Below are 20,399 nucleotides of genomic sequence, written 5' to 3' on the forward strand. Positions count from 1 at the left end.
TTTGTTTTTCTTTGACAGGAGCAGGGCATACCACCAACTAAAAAGTGCCATCTGGGCCAGGATCCCAGGAGAGAAGGGAAAGAGAACAAATGGCAGATCAAAAGTTTGGATCAGAAATGCATGCAGTGTTTAGAGTAGGTCTGAGCATGGTGTGCCTTTGATTTCAAAGACTGCTCCGTGCCTGGATATGTTTTGTAGACTGGGAACGTGATGGTAACTGGCCCTAGGGATGCACAGAGGAACACTGGGTTACCAGAGGCGAAGGCAGAGATGACTAAGTCTGAGAAGGAAGCATGAAGGAAATGTTGCCTAGTATGCTAAGGCTGGAACTCCCATTAGCAATTGTTCTGAGAAAGTGCCGATGATATTTCGCCATAGAGCAAGATTTTTCAAATTTTGTGGGCTTGGTATTGAGTCTCTCATGAGTTGGTGGTTTGTTATATTATCTGTTAATAAGAGAAAGGTGAAGATTGAATTATCTTGCCCTTCAACCTTATTTTATCCCTTTGCATTCTAGAGAGAGAACTGCATGACTATAAAACACAAAGGTGTTTGGCTGTCCTAAGGTTGTCCAAACTTTTGTAATATTCCTGAAAATATCAAGGTAATGATCAGCCTTCTATATTTAAAACAAGATGTTAGATTCAAAGTAAAAAAAAAAATCTACCAAGAACATAAATCAGAACATTCATTTTCAAAACCAAATGAAATAGTGCTCAAACATGCACCCTTTTTTCCTCAGGCAATGTCTAGAAATACCAAGTAAGCCTAAAATTACAATGGCCTTATTAGATGCTGGTCAAAGAAGTCTCCACAGAGTCAGTACATCTGTTCTAGCATCTTCTAAAACCATCAACCTTGCTGAGAATAGTGACAGGACAGGAAAGAAAAGAATAATAATATTCTAATGTCCTTATGAAAAGGACATCATTGTTATTCACCCCATTGTAATGCTTTTATTTTTATTTTACTGAATAAAAAGTCAATTATATTTGATATTATGTCAATCATGCTTTCTATCTAGATAATAGATTTTTAAACTTTTATATTCTTTTTCAAGGGTGTACTTGGAACTCTATAGAGCTGCCTGTAGCCATAACTAAATAAAAAACTTGGTTTTACATTAAGACACTCAGAAGTTCACTTACAAGTCTTCAGAATGCAAAGAGAGATTAAATTGTATCATGGAAATTGTGAGACTTTTGGGTAAGAATGGGCAAAAGGAATATTGCTATTATTTTCAGCTTTCAGGTACTGGAAATAGTTAAATATTTTCAAAGTATTTTTTAAAAAGTACTCCTTGGACAACTCCAGGTATCAAGTGTTTTCAGAATAAACAGAAAGTTCCTGGTCTGTTTGGAACCAGGATTTGCTGAAAACCACTTCATCGCATTCTGTCCAGGGATGCCAGTGTTGACTGGAATGCACATTGTTAAAACTCAATCTCTAGGAAAAGAAATTTTATTTTATTAGCCGAATTAATGGAAATGCTTTTGATTCCATTCCAGCTTTCTAGAAATTTATATACTAAATATTTAATATCTTGAGCCAGTGGATAATTAAGAAACCCAAATTTTAATGTCTGCTTTTGATTGATTTTTTTCACAGGTAAAGAATATACGTTTACCTTTGAGGGAAATTCATTTGAAGTCTCTAGAACTTCTAAGTACTTATAATTGTAGATAACAAAAATTATTTTAGGCCATTGCCTCCTGTGAATTCCTGTGTTCCTGAACTGGGAAAAGATCTAGGCCTAGGAATGTAAAAGGTGACTCTGGACATGCTTTGCTTGTTAGGTACTAATATTAGTGAATATTCTTCAATCTGATGTTTTATAGCAATAAATTCACTTTCAGAGTTTTTAATCAAATGCTTTATGTGTAAGTTGACAGTAGATTATTTTCAGTTATTTGCTGTAGGATATTTCAAGAGACCTGGAGAAGTAAAAAATGTAAAACAATTCAAAATCTTTATTTAGATTTTATTTATCTTTTATGTTTACATCCATCACGAACATATGGGGTATGCCTTATGTTCTCAGAATTTACCTCAAACAAAATAATGAAATTCTGTGGAATCTAGAGCAAATAGAAATCTTTCTATGTATGTCATTTTCTATTTTATTATCCATAAAAATCTGTATTTATGCTATAAATAAATCCATTTCTGATCACGTGAAATATTTGGTGTCATAAGTATGGCAAATAAATCATAAACTGATCTTTCTTGATTTTCATTGCATACCTTAGCAGAATCTTGTACATTTTGACTGACTGATACAGTTCCAGGAATTCTTAAAATTGACTAACTTATTAATTTATTAATAATGATTAATGATTTATTAATCATTTAGAAATTCATTAAGTTTCTGGAATTACACAATTTAAATTATGTTTGGCATAAGCTGGGACAAAATGTAACCATCAAAAACTATGCTCTAAGGAATTTTTAAGGATATGGGATAATAAACATGTTCTATTACTAATTGAAAATATTAGATTACTACATGGCAACTTTATATTCTCAATTTTATAAAAACAAATAGATGCATGGGTATATTAGAATATAGGAAAATATTCTAACTCATTAGCAGCATTTTCTTTGGTTTGCAAATTTTCTTTTTTTCTTTTTTAGTTGTAGTTGGACACAACACCTTTATTTTGTTTGTTTATTTATTTTTTTTATGTGGTGCTGAGGATCGAACCCAGAGTCTTGCATGTTCGAGGAGAGCGCTCTACCACTGAGCCACAACCCCAGCCCGGCAAATTTTCAATAATATTTGTTCTATTCTACTTTTCTCTAAAAAAAAGCCTTTTTTTTAAATTACAGTTTTATATTCTCAAGAGTAGAGGAGACACATAATGGATCCCCATGTACCCATCATCTGGATTCAACAATTACCTCTATAAGTGGCAATACCATCCATCCAGTTTCTCCAGCCAGATAGCCAAGAGTTTCTTTAATATCTCTGTTTTATCTAAGCCTCTCTCTGAACCCCATGTGATTCACTGTCAAGTCAATCAAACTCTACTGCATACATGGTCTACTGCTATGGCCTCCCATTTAGTTTCTGCCTTCATTCTTGTCTTTCTCTGATGTTACCCAGCAGCCAGAGTAATCCTTAAAATATATAAATTCAGTTATGCTAGTTCTCTGCTATAATCTTCTAATAACATCTTGCTCCATTAATAACAAACCCAAACTGTTTACTTTTTTTTTAAGAGAGAGAGAGAGAGAATTTTTTAATATTTATTTTTCAGTTTTCGGTGGACACAACATCTTTATTTTATTTTTATGTGGTGCTGAGGATCGAACCCAGCACCCCGCGCATGCCAGGTGAGCCGTGCTACAATGATCTTGACATATCACACATTTGATTCAAATGGGATATGAATTCTCATTTTTCCTCGTGTACAAATTGCAGGATCACATTAGTTATACATCCATGGGGTTTTATTGACCATAAAGAAGAATAAAATTATGTCATTTGCAAGCAAATGAATGGAACTGAACATCATGCTAAGTAAAATAAGCCAGACTCAAAAAGTCTAAGGTCAAATGTTTTTTCCCATATGTGGAAGTTAGAGGAAAGAAAAATAAAAATAAAAGAAAGGTGTGTGTGTGGGAACCTCATGAAAATAGAAGGGAGACTAATGAAATAGAGAAAGGGAATTGAAAGGAAAGGGGGAGGGGAGGACACAACGAAGTTCTGGGGAATGAAATCTACCAACTTATGCTTTGAGTACACCACAGCGATTCCCAATTATTATAATTATATGAGTATAATTATAATGCAATACTACTACTACTACTAGTAATGGAAGGGAGATCAGTAGAGTAGAGCAAGTAGATATGGGGGGGGGAGAAGGGAAGAGACAGGGAAAGCACTAGGGAATGAGATTGATCAAATATGTCTTGTGCATATTCAATATGGCATAATGAGTCCCACTATTATGTCTAACTATAATGCACCAATAAAGATAAAATTTAAAAATATAAAGTCTCTGTCTTTTAATAGATTATTTAACTTTCACATTTTTTGTGTGATTGTGTTGGATTTTTTTTCTAACATTCTTAATTTTCCTTTTTCTTTTCTTTATCCTCTCTCCCCTGACCTGAATTTTAGGTGAAGATTAAGTTCTTTAGGTTCCCTCTTCTTAACCATTTTCCATGCCAAGATAATTTGGAGTTGTCACTACTTTTTGTTTGTTTATATTCAGAATTTACTTTAGACTTAATGGTAAGAATTTTTAGCTTTTCACCACCATTGTGAATATATTATTTCTCTTGAATTAGGTTTCCTTCCTTCCTTCCTTCCTTCCTTCCTTCCTTCCTTGCTTCCTTCCTTCCTTCCTTCCTCTTCCTTTCTCTCTCTTCTTTCTTGTGATTGGGGCTGGTTTTCTTGTATCCTTTCACAAAGTAAAGAATGGGTGAAAGGGTGACAAGCTTTGTGTAAATCATTGCATGTTTGATGTGTCTTTATTTCTTTCTTCTTTTTTGAACACAACCTCAACATTTTATCATCTTCATAACAAAACAAACAATGAACCTTAGATCTGGATCACTCCATCCATTCTCTCCTTATCTCCTTCCAGTTCAGAATGCTTGAGTCTCTTAACAGCCAGCTTTCCCTCAAATCTGCAGTTGGGCTCAACACACTGAAGTGTCACCACAGTCTTCTTGGTTGTTTTAGCCTTTTTCCTGAAAATGGGCTTATTCTGTCCACCATGGCCACTGTTTCCTGTCATGAGGCTGCTTTTCCTGTGCATGCAGAGAATCCTCCCCCTTCTTGTACTGGGTTGCTTTATGGGGTTGGGATTTGCACACTTCTTACAGAACATCTGGTGGGTCTCAGGAAGGGTCGCCATGTTTACAGGAGTGTTATTGGCACAGACAAGCATGTCTTTATGTCTTCAGGATACCATGAAAGGTTGTAAATTTTGAAAATCAGAATTATTTTATCACAGAAAATTGAAAATACTGCTTTGGTGTATTTTTGCATCTGTAATTGCCCCTGAGAAAAACTAATGACAATCTGATTTATACTTCTTTGTAGGTAATTTCTATCCCTAGTTTCATCTTGGCTTATCTAGGTGATTCTCTGTTTCCATTTATCTCAGACATTTGTTGAGCTCATTGCCTCTGTTTTTTTTACATTTTTTTTTGGAATTTTTTCACTGTCATTTCTATGAATACTTACCTTCATTCTCTTTTTGTAATTCTTCCTAATTAGATGTTGGAACATTTGAATTTTAAAAACATTTTCCATTTATTTGGCTCTTGTGAGCTATGTTCTGGGAGGATCCCTCATATATCATCCAACTAAGTAATTATTTTCCAGTTATATCTTTTCTGCTAGGCAGCATACTTTCTGAGTTTTAAAAAATTCCAGTGATGGAGTCTTCCTTTCCAAGATCCCTAGTTCCTGTTCATAATAATCCCTTTTAGTTAAAAGGAGCTGTTATTCTCAGGATGTCAGCTATGTATTCCTTACTTTTTTTTTTAAAGTTTCATTTATTTGTTCCATTTGTCAAATGGCTGTTTGTCCATATTTGGAACATGGGGTCTTCACTTAGTGCCTTACTTTTCCTTATGTGTGGGAGGCTGCTCTGCCCATGAGCTAAGCATCCCCGCTCAGCCTTGAGTAAAGGGGGTGTCGGTTTGGCATTGAACGCGTGTGGTATGCCAAGCAAGTGGCCTTCACCTTTCCTGGGCAAAGAAATTTGCTTTAGTTCTGCACTTGAGTGTTAACCAATGGGATTGGGCAACCCCCTTTGAAACCTTATCCCCTGCCTTATTTGATGTAGAATATTGCATAGAAAATCCTTTGTTGTTTTTTCCCTATAAATAAAGCTATTCCGAGTTCACTCTTTCTCTTGCCTTCCAGCGTGGAAGAGGACCCTTGAGGTCACAGAGCAGTCCCTCCCTCCATCTGAAAAACTCATGTCCGTGGGTTACGTGATTTCTTCCTGTTTTCTTAGCTTAATGTTGCAGCCAGTTCTTTTGAACCCAGTTCATCTCATCTGGGCGGGTTGCTGGCGAGACTTATGTATTTGCTGGGTTTGGTTGCATGCTTATCTGGAATCTAAGCTTCTGTGTTAACCTGTTTCTGATATATCTGCTGATCTGGGTTGTTTCCAGGATTGCAGGGAGGCTGTCCTGAAGCCTCCCCTTTCCTTCTGGGTGGCAGTGAGTATGCCCCTCATTCCCAGCAGCAGGACTAGTATGTTCCTGGATATGTACTGCTCCTATCTCAGGGCAGAAGCCTCTAGTGCACATGTGTGGCACCAGAAGGAGAGGGACAATGTGTTCAAAGTTCCTGGATGTTTCTACCTAGATCAGTCACTGTCTGGTTGACCTGGATTCTCTCTTGTTCTTTTTCATTTATGGCCTTGCAGCTTGGAGCCTAGAGACCCTCCTTTATCAGTTTTGGCTAGTATTTCTTCTTTCCATATGAAGCCATCTGCTTTTAATTTTCACACATTTCTATAATATCTGGTTTATTGTAGGCACCAAGTCTTGCTTTCTACTGCTGGTTTCAATTAAAATTTTTTCTTGTCATTTATGGGAATTCAAGATGAGGAAGAAGCTTTTAGTAGATTCTTAGTTTGCAATCCTGATCCAGTCTTCTCATGCTCTGTTATACGCATACTAGCTCAATGCAAAAGAAGCTTGTCAGTTCATATGGCAATTAATATTTATTCCTACCATTGGCGCTGGGTGTACCTTAATGTATATTAACACATTATATTCCTGCTGGTTAATGCCTTTGGTTTGGCTCTAAAAGCCTGAGCTATACTAGTTCCAAGATGGAAAAAATGGAAGCTTAGAGAGGTAAAATAGTTTACCCAAAGTCTAGCAGATAGCAAGAGCCAGAGCCAGGATTCATACCTATGTCTTGCCCTGACAACAGCTGCTTTCCATTAAAAGACATAAGGGAACAATAACTAACAGCATCCTCACTGTGGGATATCAACAAAATACATTTAGCACCTGCTAGAAATCATGAAATCAGTAATTACTGATTATGGTGGATAATTTGGCAACAAATTATTGAGCTGACTGTATTTTTCAATTCCATTTTGTTGCCTTGTCAATAAGATTTATTCTTGGAGCAATTTGTGAACCGTTCGTGTTTTTTCAGTGGGCAGGGCACATAAATGGTGTGTACATATTGGTAAACATCTCTGCAGTGTTGGCAAGTTGGAGGTTCTATTTTGAATTGATTTTTCTCATAGCTTTCAGCTGAGGTTTATTTTCATATAAGCAGTAATTACAGGAAACTAGTGTTTCTAAGGGTAAATGTTGCTATGCTGGTTAAAGAGCATTATATATATTTTGTGGCATGCTATAATTATTTGTTTGAGTTATTTCACAGAAATCTTTCCCAGCAAGTGTGATACACGGGACTCAAGGTCAGTAAAGGCAGAGAATGTAGATAATTTAAGCTTTTGTAAAATCTATATTATTTTGTTAAAGAAGCATTTTTGGAAACTCTACTGTTGAGAGCCACAGCCGAAGGGGCCCCAGCAAACTTCCAGCTGCCAGCAAACTTTCAGCTGCCGGCTGATGATTGGCTCACAGCGGCCCCAGCAACATCTAGCTGATTGGCTTCTCTGCTGTGATGCTCATTGGGCTGTTTCCCTGCCCTTTCAGACCACGGAGCTGCTCATTGGGGGACTTTTTTGGCTCTGCCCACGTGACCCAGCCAATCGGCCTCAAGAGCAGGAGGATTGTGGGAGGTGGAGAGAAGCTTGTGTGGGAGAGAGAGGCTTGTGGAAAGCCGGTGGTGGCAGTTGAGGCTCTGAGGGTTTTTCCTGAGAGACTGTTTTGTTTGGCGTGTGTGGTTCTAAAAATAAAGTTAGTTTCTTTTGACAAGTGGCTCCTGATTGTGCCCAGCCAGACTGCGGCACTCTACTGTAATAAACTGCTGGAAAATGGAAAGAAGCATGCAGAAATAAAAATATTTTGAATTTTAATTGAGAAGTTTTAAATACACAAGTGCCAGAGGACTTAAAATGTTGTCAGAATGCAACAGGATCATTTAGAATAGGTAGGTAGCAAGCAGTTGAATCTGCAGTTGTGGTACTGAATTCTAGGATAGATACTTTGTGACTTATGTTAGAATTGTGACCCCACTGTAAGTTGAAAATATCAAATCAAAAAAATGCATTTAAAATTTTTAAAAATTTAAAAAATGCATTAATGTATACATGTGAAATAAAACCAGTATTTCAATTAAAAATGCATTTAATGTACCTAAGCTTCCAAATACTATAGCTTGGCTTTGCTCACTTTAAAGATGCTTTGATCACTTACATTAGCCTACAGTTGGGCAAAATCATATTATAATAAAGTCTTGACTGTCTCCTATAATTTGTTGAATACTGTACTCATTAGGTTTGGATCTGAAATGTCCTCCCCAGCAATCACTTTGGGAAGTGATTGTATCATGAGGGCTCTGATCTCATCAGTGGATTAATCCATTGATAGCTGAATGAACTACAAGGAGTGGTGGAAACTGTAGGCAGAAGGTGCATTGTTGGAGGAAGTAGGTCACTGGGGGCATTCCCTTAGGGTCTATCTCTTATACCTGGCCCCTCTCTTTCCTCTTTCTTTCTTTCTCTCTCTCTCCCTCTCTTCTTGTTGGCTGTCATGAGCTTTCCTCTATCATGCCTTCTACCATGATGTTCTGCCTCACTTAGGTCCAGAGCAATGGTGCTGACCAACCTTGTACTGAAAACTCTGGAACCATGAGTCAAAATAAACCTTTCCCCTATAAGTTGTTCTTGCCAGGTATTTTGGTCATAGCAACAAAAAGGTGACTAACAGTACTGAAAGTGAAAATGCAATGCAATCCCTTTTATTTTAAGCCAAAGTTATTGTAAATTACGAAACAAAACAAAAGGTGGCCCACATAGTAAAGTAAAAAAAAAAAAATTCTAAGTCAAAACACTGTAAATTGAGGACCATCTATTATCCTTCATAGGCTGAAAGAAATTCTGTGTTCTTCAGTTACCTTGGTGTAAAATGAAATAGAATCCTACTTCACAAGGTGCAAATTGCTTAGCATTCACTTTTTTTTGGGGGGGGGGATTGAACCCAGGGTTACTCAAACAGTAAGCCACGTCCCAGCCCTGTTTAGTATTCTACTTAGAGACAGGGTCTCACTGATTTGCTTAGCGCTTCACTTTTGCTGAGACTGGCTTTGATCCTCCTGCCTCAGCCTCTTGAGCCACTGGGATTACAGGTATGGGCCACCATGCCTGACTAAGCATTCCCTTTTGCCGATTAGTATTTGAGGCAAATTTCTTACACAAAGCCTTTCTCACATTTATTTAGTTTCCTTTTACCTCCATGAAGGTCAGCCTAGGTGGCTAGTGCCAGAGAGAAGACCAGAGGAGAACAGAAGAGTCAGAACAGGTCCCTCACAAGGACTTGGAGTCAATCATTGCCTTCTTTGTAGGCTTTGGTCCAAATGATGTGGGAATCATTCATGCAGATGACTTTGCCTAAAATTCCAAGTTCTAATATAGTGGACATGCATAACATTCATTGTTAGCGCAAAAAGACTGAGACAGTGCTCAGTGCTTTATTCAGGAACGAAGTTTCACACAGGAGCAGGGGATGCAGGAATGAAATGAGCCGTGGTGGGACCCACTTTCCTGGTGGAAAATGAGCCCCCAAACAAAGAAAGGGCCTGGGCTTATATAGGTTATTCTGAGAGGTGGTCTAGGGAGCATATCATTTTTTTTAAACATAGACCTTTTGATTTATTTTTGATGCTCCAGGTGAAGATCATAAAATATTTTAACAAGTTACTAAACATATTTTTATTTTATTACATCAGAGAATTTGAAATTTTGATCATAATTTAACACAGCAGTTAATTATTTTACCCTATGATTGTTTTTTAATTGATTTTATTATTATTATTTTTTAAATACACGACAGCAGTGGAAAGCATTACAATTCTTATTACACATACAGAGCACAATTTTTCATATCTCTGTATATAAAGTATGTTCATGCCAATTTATGCCATTATAGATGTACTTTTTTTTACATTACAATTCTTAATACACATATGTACCACAATTTTTCATATCTCTGTATATAAGGTATGTTGACACCCAATTCGTGTCTTCATACATGTACTTTGTATAATGATGACCATCTCATTTCACCATCCTTGCTAATCCCCTTCCCCCTCCCTTTCCTTCCCACCCCTCTTCCCTATCTAGAATTAATCTAATCCTCACCTGCTCTCCCTCCCTACCCCACTATGAGTCACCCCCCTTATATCAGAGAAAACATTCTGCATTTGATGTTTTGGGATTGGTTAACTTAGTATTATCTTCTCCAATGTCATCCGTTTACCTGTAAATGCCATGATTTTGTTCTTTTTTAATGCTGAGTAAAATTCCATTGTGTATGAGCATATTAATTTTGGGGGGCAGAAAATTTGGTATTTGTTCTATCAATCAGTGAAGGCATCAGTTTTAGTGCTTAGGAATTTAGGGTTTGTTTTACAGGATGAAATGGGAGGGAGTCTAGGGTCAGCGGACAGTTTCTGAAATATATTATACTGGACCTGATGGGGGCCTGGGGTCAATGGTTGGTATCTGGAAAGGATTTGTTTACAGAAGGATTAATGCTCAGCCTCTTCCCAGAGACGGCCTTTCCAGGTTTGATACCTGTTCCTCAGGGTTTGTTTTTATCACCAGTAAAGTATGTATTGGGAAAGAATCAATGCTCTCAATGTATGGCTTTCCTTCTTACTCCCCTTTCCCTGGGTCTCACTACTTTTGGGGTTTGTCATTTTCCGTATCTAATATTCATGACTGTCATTTGGGTTTTTTTGTTCCCCTACATTTAAGGAAACCTCTCCTATGATGAAAAATTTCTCCCTAGTGTAGACTCAAATTCCAAGCCACCTTGCAGGTAGAACATAAGAATGGACTGCGATTTTGCCCATCAGATACACCTACCTGTATTGGTCTGCAGGTCAGCCATGAAGAACATGAGAAAATTGCTAGGAGTGGAGCTTCCATCTCTGATGGCTCCATTGGCCATCACAGCATTTTCTTCCATATGTGTTGGGGTGAAGATTTTTCTCACCTGTGGTTTGCAATTGGGCTTTGTTTCTCAAAGGTAAGACTTGCATGTGGTTCCCCAGACCTCCCAACTATCCAATCTTTTTTTTTGTGTGTGTGTGTGGTACTGAGGATGAACTCAGGGGCATTTTGCCACTAGATAGAGCTCCTCCTCTTTTCATTTTGAGACAGGGTCTTACTAAGTTACCATGACTGGCCTCAAACTTGTGATCCTCCTTGTCTTGGCCTCCCAAGTTGCTAGTATTATAGGCATGTGCCACCATGCCTACCTCCCAATATCTTTTTAATAAACTCATTTTCTAATTAATCAGCAAGAGTTAGCTTCTGCTGTTTGCAACCAAGGCCTGCCTGCCTTCCTTCCTTCCTTCCTTCCTTCCTTCCTTCCTTCCTCTTTCCTTTTGGTGCTGAGTGTTGAACAAAAGTCTTATTCTCTACTGCTGAACTACACCCTCAGTCTCACACTCTTTATCAATAAGTAATCTTATGTGTTTGAACTCTCTAGCATGGTTCATCTTCAAAGAATATCCCCACCTTTTTTCTTACATAAATTAAGGGAGCCTGAGACTGAATTAATTCACCTGTTCAATTAACAAACATCTTCATGTGCCCTCAGTATGTAAGATACTGCATTAGATACTAAGGATTCAATGAGAATATTTCTCATGTCCAGGGACTTGAAATCTCTTAGCCAAATATTAGCAAATAAACCAAATGTGCTAAGATAGAGGACTGAACCAGACTTGACTTCTGAATGTGATTATAATTGATAAAATGTTTGGAATCACTCCTGGCCAGTGGGCAGAACTGGAGGATGAAACAGCTAGGGATAATTTATATTAGGACCCTAATATATAAAAGGAATTTTTTTTTGGTAGGGAAATAAGGAGAGGTCATACTCACTGATGACCTTACTTCTTTTTTCTCCTAAATTGTTTTGGAGGCTGCTATGGCCATTTGAATGTTTTATTTGAAGTTTGTAGACCAGTTGAGATGGGGCTGGGGTGGGAACTGGAGAGTTTTAATACTCTTTTAATATTACTCATGATGATGATTTGACTGAAGGGTAAGAAAAGGCACTGAAAATGAATTTAGGTTCCTCCTCATTTATTGAGTGTCTAGTATGCACCCCACACTGTGCTAGGAGTTTTCCAAATGTCATCTCAATACGTTTTTCTTCCCCCTTCCCTCCCTGGGCACATGAGTTATTGTAAAATTGCAAATGGAAGAGAGACAACTCAAAACTAGCATAAGCGAAAAAGGGACTGTTTCAGTTCACATGACTGAAAAAGTTAGGGGCAGCTTCATGCAAAACTATATCTATGTTCTTAAACTATGTCACTGAGAATTTGTGTCTTTCTATTTCTTGGCACTGTTTTCCTCTCTGTTTTTTTATTTTCTTGATGTTGCCTCCCTTATGGAAGGTGGAAAGATCTCCAGGGTCACACCCTACCAGATTAATGCACAAATGGAAGATGAACTTCTTTCCAAGGGTGGCAACAAAAGTTCTAGGTTTGAGCCTATATCTGTTAGGACAGTTTTGGTTGCAAAAAAAAAAAAAAAAAGGTTTGCTTTTCTCATAAGGTAGGAAATTCATAGGTAAGGGGAGTTCCAGAGTTCATTAACTCAGGGGATCAAAGATGTCAGGGCCATTTACCAACTTCTCTATGGATCTCTTGTCCTTTGCTTAGTTTCAGATGATTGCAGCAGTGCCCAGCCTCATGTCTTCCTGTGACAACATCCAGAGATAGGAAGGAATACGTCCCTGATCTGTGCCTTCTCTCGAGAGTGCAGAAAAACTCTTCAGAACTGACTCTCCTTATTTATCATGGGTCCATGTTAGAGAACACCTTCAGAATTTGCCAGTCCTTCCCAAGGGGAATTTGATGACCTGAATAGTTTTAGGTTTATTAACATTTATTCTTTGGAGTTAGGTATGTGTCCATGTATGTTGCTCAGGTGATTCAATAGCTAAACAAAATCAGAGTTCAATTTCAAGGAAGAAGGGGTGGACTGGGACATGGTTATTGTGTAAGCATCCACACATACCATTGTGTCCCATTGAATGAACTCAGGTCACTTATCTATTCTTGAACCCTTCACAGTGTCCACTCCTACTCACCTGCTTACTTGTGGAGCCATGGACATGGTGGCTGTTATGGTTTGGATATGAGGTGTCCCCCAAAAGCTCACATGTGAGGATGCAGAGGAGAAATGATTGGGTTGTGAGAATCTTAACCCAATCAGTGGATTACTTCCTGATGGGATTAATCAAAATGGTAGGGTGTGGCTGGAGGAGGTGGGAATTTGGGCATGGCTATGGGTATATATTTTGTATCAGGAGAGTGGAGTTTCTCTCTGCTTCTGGATCATCATGTGAGCTGCTTCCCTCTGCCACATTCTTCTGCCATAATGTCCTGCCTCATCTCCAGTCCCAAGGAATGGAGCCTGACTTCTGTGGACTAAGACCTCTGAAACTCTGAGCCCTCAAATAAACTCTTCCTCCTCTGCCGTTGTTCTGGTCAGATCCTTTAGTTGCAGCAGCAAAAATGCTGACTCAAACAGTGGTCATGGTGGTAGGCAGAGACACTGCCTCAATGTATCAACTAACATGAACTGAGAACAGAAGAGACTGGGTCCCTCCTGTTCTGTGTCTCCTAAGGTAACTCTCATATCTAGAAGAAGCATGAAAATCCTTTGTTAGATCCTTGCTCACATCTTTTCTGTCTCTCTTCCTCTCTCTTTCCCTTTTTCAGTGCTGAACCCATGAACTTGCATATATGTTAGGCAAGTGCTCTACCACTGAGCTGCACCCTCAGTTTTACTTGACCAGATTTTTAGTTTAAAATAACAGGGCTCCCTGTTCCTGTGGTTCAATATTATGCTACAATTTTGGGTAGCTCGTAATATTTTAAAGTCACCATAGAAAGAGACCTATATGGTCAAGGATAAAAGAAAGTATATGTTGAAAGACTCTCTCATTATGGAAGACATATTATAAACTGTTCAACCAAGCACTGTTATTATGGACCATCTGCAGGAACACGGAAATATTTGTTAGAGTCCTTTATTGTAATGATACTTGACGTTGTAAAATTTCACTGTTGTTCTGCTTCTTCACTTTGGAATGAATATCTTTTAAAAAATTTTAGCATCCTCTATCTAAATGTAGATGATCTAAGGGCTTCAGTGAAGATATGATAACGTGATGTTGGGCAGACATAAATACCCATGAACGAGTCTCATGAATCTCATTTTGATTGAGTGATTAAATATCTCCTTATGACACAAAGTCATGAATGATTCAGTGAAAACCAGCTCCCTAACTCGCCAGCCTTGTGTCCTGTATTTCTTGACAATGAGTCTTGCATTGAGTTCCTGGTGGTCATGTAAACATCTGTGCTCATTCAGTTTAGCAAACGTGGATTTGGCACCTGGAATTACCAGGTGCTGTGCTAGATGCCTCATCTTACCTTAATTGTTTCTTTCCTCCATTGGACTGGGAAGATTTGTCTCCTAATGTCTAATATAAACTAGAAAGTCAACAAGTGATAGATAAGTGAGGTAATGATGATATTTGAATTTATATATGATGGGACTATGTATCATAACTTCATATGTCTCTGTGTTTCTTAGAGGAAGCACAACCCAGGACACACTTGACATTGTTGGCCTATTTACTGTCCTCAAGTTGACAAGTCTGTTATGTCTACCAATCTTGAGAAACAAATAGCTTTAGGATTCAACTAAGTCTTGACACTTATTAAAAGCATTAATAAGGGATAGAGTTGTAGCTTAGTGGTAGAGTGCTTTCCTAGCAAGTGGGAGGCACCTGGTTTAATCCTTAGAACGGCATAAAAATAAATAAATAAAGGTATTGTGTCCATCTACAGCTAAAAAAAATATTTAAAGAAAGCATTAATAAGTAGGTTTTTGGAACTGGTATCCAGATTTGCATAAGTTCTGGTGCCTTGATGGCAGTCCTCTGTGTATGCTGAGGCAGATATTTGCTGATGTACTCCAAAATATTAGATCATCCAAATAATAGGTTATTAGAAGGGATAAGAGATTAGAACTTTAAGGAATTTATAAGGAAAAAAAGAGATATAAAATTTAGAGATGGATACCTACATGTACTCCCTTCTGGATTATCCATTAATATAGATTTAATCTCCACACTTTGGATGGAGGCAGAATGTAAACGTGTTAAGTGTAAATGTGTAAGGCAAGCTCAGGAAGGTTTCCATGGAGAGTGAAGTGGGGAGTTCTACTTTCTTGTGATTAGTGACATCCAGGAGAGGGACATCATCTGACAGACTACATCTATACATAAACAAAGCTGTTATGTTGTATACAAACATAAAGGAGCCTTGTCAATTTGGTATCCTCAGGAGTATTCAAAGGGCATCTTCTGTATGACTCTTCACCCTTAAAACTCCAAAGTTTTTAGATGGAATTGCATGGTAATTAAAAAAAATTTTTTTTAGTTGTATATGGACTCAATGCCTTTATTTGTTTTTATGTAGTGCTAGGATCAAACTCAGTGCCTCACACTTGCGAGGTGAATGCTCTACCACTGAGCTACAACTCCAGCCATTGCATGGTAATTTTAATAACAGAAAATAATCATTTACCCAAATGGTTCAGACATCAGTTGCTCTTCTACTTTGTGACACATTTATTTTCAGGGTAGGATTAGGCTCATTCCTTTTCCAAATTCCTCACATGGTGCCTGAAAGAGCTACTAAGATTCTATTTACTCTTAAACTGTAATGCTGTTCTGGTCTTTTTTTTGTGCGTCTTTTTTTGTTACCAGCTCTTTTGTCCGCTTTCACCTCTTGCTGCTGATGATTTTTGTGATCTGCTGCTTCTAATCTTTACTGCCATATTGTCTACCCACCACCTCTGCAGTTTGCCATCTCTTTCCTTCTCTATCCCATTTTTAATTTTAATTTTGTGATCTCTTTTTGCTGACTCTCTTGACAGTGGAGCTTAGCCTTTTCAACCAAGTCTAGCCAAGTATACTGCTCTTTCCTTACTTGTATGAGTGCTGAACTTCCAGTTGCCTCTTTGCTGGAAACAGCTCTATTGCCCACAGTTTTCTGAGGTCTCTAGATCTGAGATGTGGAGCACTGAGGTCCTCGAGGATGAAAAGGGTGAGGCTTTTCACCCATTAGACATACAGTGGGCATATTCTCTTATCCTATTGGAAATAGAGACACTTCAAGATAAATTATTGCATTAATAGCCTAGTGAGGGAGACAGACAAAGGATTGGAAGTAGGTGCCCACCTATAATCCCGGATACTAAGGCATAAACTCCTTAAGGGTGGGAACCATGTCTCATTAATGTCTACTGTCATTACACATACAAATGATACAATATGCATAAAATATAGACACATTATACATTATATAGTACCTGGAGCTCATTAAGGGTTCAAAGCATTCTTCTTTAACAATGAAAGAATAATGGAAGAAGATGTATGGCAAAAGTATTGGGGCAGTGAACAGAACTGCCTCAGGCTCATTTAAAACACATAAATGCCTAGACCCCCAAACCAGGCCAACTACCATTAGTTGATTCTGAGAAGTAATTTTCCTTTACATATTTAACTTTGAAAACAACACTCCTTTAAATATATTTTTGTAGCTCCTTTAAATATATTTTTTGTTCTTATTAGTTATACATAACAGTAGGATGTATTTTGACATATTATACATACATAGAGCATAACTTCCCATTGTTGTTGCACGTGATATGGAGTTACACTGGTTGTGTATTTATATATGAGCATAGGAAAGTTATGGCTGATTCATTCTACTATCTTTCCCATTCCCATCCCCCCTCACTTTCCCCATCCCCCATTGTCCAGTCAGGTGAACTTCCAATCCTCCCCCCTCCCAAGCCTATTGTAAATCAGCATCTGCATATCAGAGAGAACATTCAACTTTGTTTCTTCGGGATAGGCTTATTTCCGCTTAGCATGATATTCTCCAGCTCCATCCATTTACCTGAAAGTGCTACAATTTCATTCTTCTTTAAGGCTGAGTAATATTTCATTGGGTATGTATAACACATTTTCTTTATCCATTCATCTGTTGAAGGACACCTAGGTTGGTTCCACAGTTTAGCTATTGTGAATTAAACTACTATAAACATTTTATGGCTGTGTCACTGTAGTATGCTGAGTTTAAGTCCTTTGAGTATAAACCCAGGAGTGGGATAACTGGGTCAAATGGTGGTTCCATTCCAAGTTTTCTGAGGAATCTCCATACTGCTTTCTGTAGCGGTTGCACCAATTTGCAGTCCCACCAGCAATGTATGAATGTACCTTTCCCTCCACATCCTCACCAACATTTTTTGTTACTTGTATTCTTGATAATTGCCATTCTGACTGAAGTGAGATGACATCTCAGTGTAGTTTTAATTTGCATTTCTTTAATTGCTAGTGATGAAAACAACACTTCTTACAGATGCTTCTTACAATCAATGTGCTAAGAAAGGAATTGTGTCACAGTTTAATTTGAAACATTTTTCTTTTTTGTACATAAAAGGCCCTTCAGATAGCGAATGACATGCCTCATTTGAAGAGATTCAGTAAATCAGTATTTTTAGAGGGGATAGTAAAGGGAAAACTGTTGTTTAAAGTAACCAGGGTGAGCACGCTACACACTGATAGATAAGAGGCTCTATATTAGAGGGGCTTAAATGAGGAGAAATTAACCAGGGACCACATTTATTTATTTAGCAGTGCTGGAAATTGAACTCAGGACCTCGTGCATGCTAGGAAAGTACTGTCCCACTGAATGTCACTCCCAGCCCAACAGAAAACCACTGTTATACCCACCTCTGGATTTCAGCCCACCACCCGTTCATTGCAAGAGAACCAAACCTTATTTGCTGAACCAAATGGAACTTAAAGCCTTGGAAAAGACGTTAAAATTGAGATGATCTAATAACTGTTATGAAAGAAAAATAGGAATTTTACAGGTAAGTATAAAGCCCCAGACTGGGGAAGAGCAAGTGGTGGCTGTTGTTGGAGAGGGTGGCAGGCAGGAATGGAAGGTGGTTGCTTTACTCTTTAACCCAGTCCCTATTGGCTTGTGAGGAGGCCTGTAGGGAGTTATAAATTCAGAGTCCATTTAAGTGCTGACCTCCAGTCTGTCAAAGTTTTGAGCAGCTCATGAATTTCTTCAACCATCTCCCAGCTCTCATTATGTTGGGGTTTTATTTTTGTACCAGCAGCCTGTGGCCTTCATGTGACTGTTTGCTGGTTTGGAAGTCCCACTAGTCCTCCTTCTTTTCTCTTTTTTGACCTCACTCTCATCTAAACTATCTCTAGTACCTCATTGGCTTACCACTTTACACCCATCCCCAGGGGAGGCCACCCACATCTTGGTGTCTGAGTGGTGCCTATTCTATGTTCAGCAGCCCTGGGACCACTGGGCAGTGGTGTTGGTCAGGGTATGGACTTTGGAGCAAAATCCTGACTTTGCATCTGGGCATTGCCACTTTCTTTCTTCCTCTTTTTTTTTTTTTTTAAATTAGAGCATTATAGTTACACATAATAGTTGGGTTCATTTTGACAAACTCATACATGTATGGAATTGGATTTACTCCATTTCTCTCCCCATTTCCCTCCAATTTTCCCCAATTCCTCCTTCTTTTTATTCTCCGTTCTCTACTGAACTTCCCTTTGCTTCTCTATTTTTTTGGGAGGGTTGGGGGTACTGGGAATTGAACTTAGGGGCACTCAACCCCTGAGCTGCATCCCCAGCCCTATTTTGTATTTTATTTAGGGACAGGGTCTCACTGAGTTGCTTAGCACCTTGCCATTGATGAGGCTGGCTTTGAACTCGAAATCCTCCTGTCTCAGCCTCCCAAGCTGCTGGGATTACAGGTGTTCACCACCATGCCCAGCTATCTATTTGTTTTTGATAGGTACTTTTTATATATACATAAAGTTGGAATTCCCTGTGGTATATTTATATAGGCACATTGCATGATTGTGTTAAATTCATTCCACATTTCCTGTTCCTCTTCCCTTACTCTCAATCTTCTTCTATTTCACCGATCTTCCCTATATCTTTATGATATCTGATCCTCCCCATTCTTTCCCCTTATTTTGCCCTAGCTTCCACAAATGTGAAATCTGCCACCCAGAAGCTGTGTAATAGGGACAAATGGTCTGCTGCTTGTGTTTTGTTTTTTCTCCTCTGCACAATAGACAATGGCCACTTTCTCACTGAACTGTTGTATGGATTCAATGGTTTAATGTAGAAAAGCTCCTGAAATGGTTTGGATAAGTGTCCCTGGAAGTCCCACGTGTTAAAGACTTGGTGCCATCGGGAGGTGGTTGAACCATTAAGAGGTGGAGCCTAGTGGGAGTCTTTGGGTCATTTGAGGGTGTGCCCTTACCTCTTCCTCTCTTGCTTCTTCTCACTGTCGGTAAGCAGCTTGATCCACAATGCACTCCAGCATGATGTACTATCTCACCACAGGGCTAAGCAAACATGGACTCAAACCTCCCAAACTGTAAACCAAAAATAAACCTTTTCCTTTTTAAAAAAATTATTTATTTTTAGTTATAGGTGGACACAATATTTTTATTTTATTTTATGTGGTGCTGAGGTTTGAACCCAGTGCCTCATGCATGGTAGACGAGCACTCTACTTCTGAACCACAACTCCAGCCCTAAACCTTTTCCTTTTTATAAACTGATTGTTTCAGGTATTTGAGACAATTTGGGGAAGCACTCCCAAAACTTAGCTAATATTATCTGCTTGGTTGTTTTTATACTATAGTCCCTGCTTTCCAAGAATTGCCTGCTATTTGTGGGCTAGTTACTGCTATTCAGTTGGCTACAAAGAGGAAGAATTATAGTGGAGGTGTATTATTAATTTCATAGCAATGCTTGTTTCAGGTTTACTTATGTCCCCACATTTCAAAATTACCCATGATTTTGAAAGTAGTTTTCTGCTTTATTATATTCTATTTGGCAGAATATAATGGAATTTACAAAGGATGAAAATTAATCTGATGGAATCTGTTTCATTATTATGCACCAGCATACTTTGGAGATTCTTTAGAGATTATAAAATGATCTACCTAAAGTCAATCTAGAATGTTGTTGGAAAGATGTTGGTGGACGATGCTTTCTTCTTCCTGAGATTTGAATCCTCCATCTCTGGCCAAGATTATGTGCTTTGTTTTCAAATGGTTTAACTTCAGGTTTTGCCTTGGTATACTAAGCACAAGCTTAATGGTGCTTCTCCAAGCACC

General features: G+C 38.3%; 1 long non-coding RNA gene and 1 pseudogene across 1 annotated transcript in view; one reads left to right on the plus strand and one right to left on the minus strand.

Moving 5' to 3' along the window:
* LOC125610578 overlaps positions 1 to 2,220 on the plus strand; it is a 55,602-nt gene extending 53,382 nt beyond the window's left edge. Inside the window, exon 4 of the long non-coding RNA XR_007340580.1 lies at positions 19 to 2,220. This is a non-coding gene — a long non-coding RNA (uncharacterized LOC125610578). The remainder of the gene's footprint in view (positions 1 to 18) is intronic.
* A 1,870-nt stretch (positions 2,221 to 4,090) lies between these two features.
* On the minus strand, positions 4,091 to 7,497 carry LOC125610577 (annotated as a pseudogene).
* Between the last annotated feature and the right edge of the window lie 12,902 nt (positions 7,498 to 20,399).

The sequence above is a fragment of the Marmota marmota genome, unplaced genomic scaffold, assembly GCF_001458135.2.
Source record: "Marmota marmota marmota unplaced genomic scaffold, marMar, whole genome shotgun sequence".
Classification (NCBI taxonomy): domain Eukaryota; kingdom Metazoa; phylum Chordata; class Mammalia; order Rodentia; family Sciuridae; genus Marmota; species Marmota marmota.